The 7067-nt window shown below is 28.6% G+C and overlaps 1 non-coding gene across 1 annotated transcript; it reads right to left on the bottom strand.

Moving 5' to 3' along the window:
- Window positions 1-6352: 6352 nt before the first annotated feature.
- Trnal-uaa (transfer RNA leucine (anticodon UAA)) lies at window positions 6353-6436 on the bottom strand. The gene has a single exon. It is a non-coding gene; the product is annotated as a tRNA-Leu (tRNA).
- Window positions 6437-7067: the final 631 nt, after the last annotated feature.

The raw sequence follows: 7067 nt of genomic DNA, 5'->3' as shown, positions 1-7067 counted from the left end.
CCGTTATCCTCGAGTTCCAATAATAAAGATTCCAATAACAAACCACCTTGTGCCCGTTATTTGTCAAAAATAGACAGTGTATGAATCTCATTGCAATCACTTTCACAATCATATTTTTTTTTATTTTTTTTATTTAGTGGCATTTCGCCAGTCTATGTTTAAAATAATCGTATTGAAGATTTTTTTCATTTCATAGATGGGTATAATTTCATTTTGTTTTGTACAGAAAAAAAAAGAAAAAAAGAATGTAGCTAATAAACTAATACACAACTTTGATGGATAGAACTTGAGATTAATCTTAAATCCGGTTTCTCACCAAGCATGATAAACGTGTGACAACCATTCAAAAATTCGCCAAAATTCCATCATCCTGGTTTATTACAAGATACAGTAACAAATAGTTGTTAATATTGTAATTTTAAAAAAAAATTTAAAAGGATTACATATGCCGAGGAATCCTTCCAAAATTAACTTGGGTGATCTGAATCTTAAGTCGGAGAAACTGATGCGATAATAATTCAAGAAATTTGATTCATATTAAACCATTTCTCACTAATCACCTGCCTGATATAGCAAATAGTCATTTACGCATTAACCAGATGGTTTTTATGATCCAACCCCCCCCCCCAAAAAAAAAAAAATTAGCCAATCTTTAAATTACTTCCACCAACTTTCTTGGGTGATTATTCAAAACGTGAGTATAGATAAACCCTAAAAAGTGGCATCATATTATTGCAATGAAATGGAAATTTTAACAAGAAATTGGGGTTTGCCACATACTGTCTTTGCTTCTTTACTGAGATAGCCCATTGCGTGTCTCTTGTCTTGTAATTCGAAAATGAAGTTGTCACCAAACAACTTGTTTCACTTATTTTGGCGATAATACAGCAGCCACATTTTTAAAAAATGTTGTTCTCTTAGCCAGATTATTTTGTTAAGACGTAAAATATAATTCCAGTATTATCTTTCAATTCAAAATGATCTTTTACTTTGATTCCATCAACCAATACAAGCTTCGAACCCCTGATTCTACCATATTCTTATCCACCTCTATCATTTAAGGCCCAAATAGAGAGCTACTAATGCACATAAGTTGAGTTTAATTTTGAATTGCTATTGGCATCACTTCGCAACGTAAGTAAAGAATCTGAAATTAGAAGACATTCACAGAAATTTGTCATGTATTTGGATATTATGTGAACAGCAAATATTAATAAATTTGAACTCGAGATTTTGGCTAATCTCCAAATATCAGACCTCCTTGAGTTCGAAAAACATGATTTCAGCATTATGTCTATCTACGAACACAGTAACTCAAAAACATATGGAAGAAAACGGATTAAATTCGGCATAGAGAATTATGACCAAATTTTTAGATTTTTATCAAATTTTGAACGAAATCCGTATACTGAAAATCTATCTGGCTTACTATCTAGCTAGTTGTTCGAGTATTCGCTAACTACAAAACGTAAAGAACTAGGTAAGTAAAATTTGGTAATAAGTTTAGCAGATAGTTAAGATATGCATCAATTTTTGAACTATTTTCGCCAAACGGTCGTCAAAACGGTTCGCCAAACGGTCGGTTTGTACTTTCACATACATGCAAACGTAATAACTCATAAATGCAGTGATTTAAACCAATAAAATTCATTATGTTGTTTTGGGACTACAACTATAGTTTTGTGTCTAATTTTGATATCAATCGGAGTGCAAAAAGACTCCGAAATATATATTCTCAAGATAGATTCGCTCTTAAAATCTTTATTTTGTAACTGTCGTTCAATATTGCCACGCAAGGTATTTACGGCCTTAACCAAAGTCTACAATTTTATACAGAGGAAGAGGCATAAGACCTTTATTATTATGAGTTTAGGGAAACTAATCCCGCTGGGTATTTTGAGCTGCTATGATTTGCCTCAAACCGCATGGCAAACGTTATTATAAAAAAATATTACATTTGAGATGGGTTTATACTCGGCCAGCTATAAGACGGTCAGTAGACAGCGCATGCGTAGAAAGAATGAAAAATGCTGTTCGGTCCATGGCAATTTCTTGTCCCGACGGGACAACAACATGCGACTGTATTGAATTTTTCCTTCCTGAGTATGCATTTGTAGAATTTCGCGTTTTTTTTTTTTTTTTTTTTTTTTTTGCATGAAAAAGTTGATAATTTATCATAGATTAATTCGACATTTTTTGCTCTTTGTTCTTTCTGATGCAAAACTGTGTGCTTTTTTTTATTTGCCATTTTTTTTCCTATAGTTTTTTAAATTTAGGTATGTTGACTTTTTTTTTTATTTCATCATGTTTTTTTTTGTGTAAATATCCATCATTTTAAGATATTAATTTAAGTCCTTTCTAAGAAAAACAAAATTCATGGTCGCCAAAATGACAATTTATAGACAAACACGCGTTGCCTACTGGTCGAATATAAACCAGGCATTAGTCACACGACAAATGCAACAGTTCATCGCATCTGAAATCTAATTGGATTTTGTCTTACGCTGCTTTGTGACGTCGTTTTCTCTCTTTTTTAAAAATTATATTGTTTCGTTATTTTTTGGTGTTTGTTTTTATTTGATATTTGCTGAAATAATCCGTTAACTGCGATACGTTCAAGAAAATCCTTCGAAAGTTATACAGAGCAGGGTTTAAATCTACAGCTACCGAATCAGGCATGTGCAAGTTACTATTTGGAATTGAGTGCTCACTAAAAATTGTAATTTACTATATTCTTGCGGAAAAAAAATTAATGAAAATTTCAACATTTTCTCTCATTAACTTAGAAGCATACAATTGCACAATGCAATTTTTAGATCACTTTAAAATTTTAAAAAAAAGAAAGCCTTTCTATGATACCGGTTGTGTTTCAGTACATTTTTTTTTCTATAATTTTTAGAAATTAAAAATATTTTTTAAATATACTTTGCAACTATACTTTTCATTGTTTTAGTACATATGTCTGTATACACATGTGTTGCGACGGTATTGAATATATGCATGTGTATATTGGACTTTACATAGGAGGAGGAGCAAGTTTTTAAACATAAAATAATCGAAATCTAAAATAGTACCATATTTTGATATGCGAGTAAAGATTCGAATCTTTCCCTTCCCCTTACTGAAAGATACACGTTAAATACTCAAATTAATTGATTGCGTGCATTTGACGTAGATAGCTAGAGAATGAATTCTCTTATAAACAGTTTAGCGCATGTTTTTTTTTTTTTTTTTTTTTTTTTTCAATTATCCTCTTTTTGCATTTTTTCTCCCAAGAACATCCTTACTAAAACTATTTCAGGTACAATTTACTTTGTCCAATTATTCTAATAACTTTCAGCAAAGATTTTCCAAATTTTTCAAGTCTGAGAGTTCAATGATTGGCTCTTTTTTTATTTTTTTTTTAACTCGATGCCCTATCTTTAACAAATAAATAACGAGAACTAAGTCTAATAAAGTATCTCTTCTATAATTTTTTCGCATAAAACATTTTTACAGATTTATTGCTAACTTTATGCAAGCTTGAAAAAAAAAAAAAAAAAAAAAAAATCTCGGTACTAAAGCATTTCAGTTTTAAATCTTCAAATATTTGTTCGAACCAATATACTATATACTTTTAATGATGTGGATAGTTATTACTTTTAAACAATACGAAGACCTTATGTGGAAATAGGAATATTGAAATTTGATTCTGCTCATGTGTATTAAAAATTATTTCAATTCCCAAATCCTTCTTCAGTTACTTAATCAATATAGCGACTTGCAAAAAAAAAAGAAAAAAAGATATTTAACAATTTTGATTATTTTAATTACTCTCGTCTAACTACATTAAATTTATTGGTTAACATAATAATGTAAATATAACACATTATGTAGATATAATAATATTCTTAATATCATGCTGTAATAATACTAATATTCTTCAAATGCACAAGAACAAGTTAACCCTTTAAAGGGCCATTTTTTCTAGTCATATTATGTTAAAATATTTTTAGGCTTGAAATTAGAATAAGAAAAGGGATTCATTTAGCTTATTAGATAAAGTTAATTTGATTAATTAATAAATAAGTAATAAATAAAGACACATCATTTTGTGTAAGATAAAGAACTGAAGCATCTAAGTTTCTGTCTTTCTAAAAAAATTTGTCAGAACTTATGCCAACCTACATAATTTCACACAAAGATTGATAAATTTGGTGGGAAGCATGCTTCCCATGGCCTTAGAAAGGGTTAATTTTGGAATTCAATTTGCGCCAAGGAAAAGGATGCAACGTCGATATTCAAGTATATGTCTGAGAATAACAAGTCATAATTGGATCTTATATAATATGCAAAGTCATATTTGTCAATTGAGGAACAATTTCACAAAAATTGATTCCATTAAATAATAGGGAACTTTGAGGTAATGTTTAGGCCCGTAACTGTATTAGAAATTCAGTTCAATGACATTTATTGTTATTAGTTGACCAGGTGTTATAAATTTTCAAAAGTTCATAATACGATTTGTAACTTGTAATTAAATATGTGTCTGTTTAAATTCGAATTGGTACAAAGTAGTAGTAAGATTAAATTATTATACCAATAAGATGTCCTGATATCGATGTTTCTTATATACCATTTTGCATTTACAATTTTTGTAATTGTTAGGTTGTATTGGGTTTCTATTATTTATAGATTTGCATAAGTCAGTACTGGACGCAAGTAGGCAGTAAAAATGTATTTTTGCATCCCTATTCATTTTTGAATTCCGAGAAATAAAGGGGAAGGATTTACGCGCTGTTCCTCGGAATTTATTTTTTAAGATTTAACAAGTGTGGTTTAAAAGTTAGTTTCCTATCAAGAATTACAACAAGATATTTGCTCTCCAGAGATCGTGGGATTTTTTGTGTATTAATTTCGACCTTAACGGAACAGCATATCATCTCATTATTACAATCGCAATGCACTATGGGATGTGAACCTAATCAGCATCGTCATCTATTTTCCAAAAGAGAAGATAGAGTAATGCAACTGCTACGACATAATTTTCAACAATTCTTTTTTTATTTGTTTGTCGAAGCATTAAACTTATATCATGGTTTAATCATGCATATCAATCGGAGGTTTCTGTTAATTTTAAGTTGCTTTCTAGAGATATTTTTATTCTTAATATGTAGTGTAAAAAAATAATATGAACATGCAGTATTTAAATTATTTTTTAAAATTGTTAATAGAATTTCTGTAATTCTTTGATCTAATTTTATGTTAAAATACACTTGCATAAAATGAACTTTTAAGGTTTATTTATGCATCCAGTTGGCTATCATCTGTCAAAGCTAATTTTCGGTTTAAGCTTTTTTTTTTTCTTAGATGGAGTTTGCCAAATATGATTTTATTTTGATTGATAAGTTTGTTAGTTTTTATTGTATTATTATGTGCCAAATGGCAAAACTAAAATCCGTTTATGTCAGAGCATTACAGTAGTAATTAATTTATTAGTATTAATTAAGGGTCTTAAAAATTGTCAAGGATTGAATATATGAATTTGAAAACTGTTACATATAAAAGAAAACGCTTCTTTTTTTTCCTCCTTACAAACAAATAGAACAAATAAATATTGGCGGAACCGTTGATACTGCAGCTGGTTTCAGATATAATGTAAAGGCATTATGAAAATAATCAAATGATAAATTGTTTCAAATAAATATTTTCTGTTCTATCTCGCTGGAAAATTAAAATAGGACTCTGAATGGATTCACTATTTTTTTCCCCTTCTATTTTTTTTTTCTGTGATGAAAAGTTATTGAAAAATAAATATTTAGAAGTATGATGAAAACATTTTGAAGCGTTCTACAATGTTATTTTTTACTTTTACTTTTTTTTATTTATAAATAAAATAAAATTTAACATTAACTTTCATTTATATGAATGAAAATATATTGCGAAATGGTTTTTGTTAAGAATATAATAGATATCTGCGAAATTTTACAGATTATACTTTTATACTAAATTAATGAAAATCAGAATAGAATTATTTCTTCTCTGTCTCAGTAATTATAATGTAAATAAGAGTAAAAAAAAATTAATTCAATTTTTTAATTGGTTCAAAAAAATTAATTTTTTTTACTTCCCTTTTTAATTCAGTTTTGTTAAAAAGGGAAAATTATTTTATTTACATTTAAAAAATTACATATTTTCTATTACTTTGCATTCATTTTTTTTATCTGTCAGTTTCCATGTGCAAGTAATATTAGTGTTCAGCAAAATTTTTAATTCATGAAATAATCGAAAAGCTGAAGTAAATTGAATTTAAAATATAGGTGATAAATGTGGCATACTTCATGTTTAAAGCTGAAAAAAAAATTCAACTCATTGTCAGAAGTGGGGTTCGAACCCACGCTCTCTTTCGAGAACCAGAGCTTAAATCTGGCGCCTTAGACCGCTCGGCCATTCTGACACACCATAGTATGTTAAATAATAGTTCAACTGTCAAACCAAATATTATATCTTGTGTTATTTCGCGTGATTCAGAATGGAATTCACTTTTAACAACTTTCAGTAAATTTCCAGAAACATAGGAAACTGTAATATTATGATTTCAGTGCATAGTGGCAATATTTAAATATTCCCATACTATTGTGAGACACTTTTCTGCTTAGAAAGTATTCAATGATTGTTATTCTTTGAAAGGAGAGGAATAACATAAAAATTCAAGTATGAGTGTACATACACATGTATTTAAAAAACTGTTATTAAAATTCAGCAGAATAAATGGTATAGAAATTGGCGGAAGAAAAGAGAAAAAAAAAATATAGTTTTTCATTTAGTGTTAATTTGCAGATCAGAAATCCTCGGCATGGCAATTTTTTGGCGCCATCTGTTGGGTAAATCATCAGTTTTTAAAATAAAATTCTTTTATTGTCAATATAAAATTCACATCAAGACTAATTTTTAGAATATATTCTAGTTGAAAAATTGTTGCTTCAACAATCGTTCATATCGATTAATTAAAACATTTTTCTAGATTTATTTTTTTTTTCTTCATAATCGAATGCTACTTGAAGCTAAAAAAAACATAAGAATATCTT

The sequence above is a fragment of the Argiope bruennichi genome, chromosome 4 (genome assembly GCF_947563725.1).
Source record: "Argiope bruennichi chromosome 4, qqArgBrue1.1, whole genome shotgun sequence".
Classification (NCBI taxonomy): domain Eukaryota; kingdom Metazoa; phylum Arthropoda; class Arachnida; order Araneae; family Araneidae; genus Argiope; species Argiope bruennichi.
The sequence above is the reverse complement of the archived record's forward strand: the minus strand, read 5'-3'. Positions and strand labels throughout refer to the sequence as shown.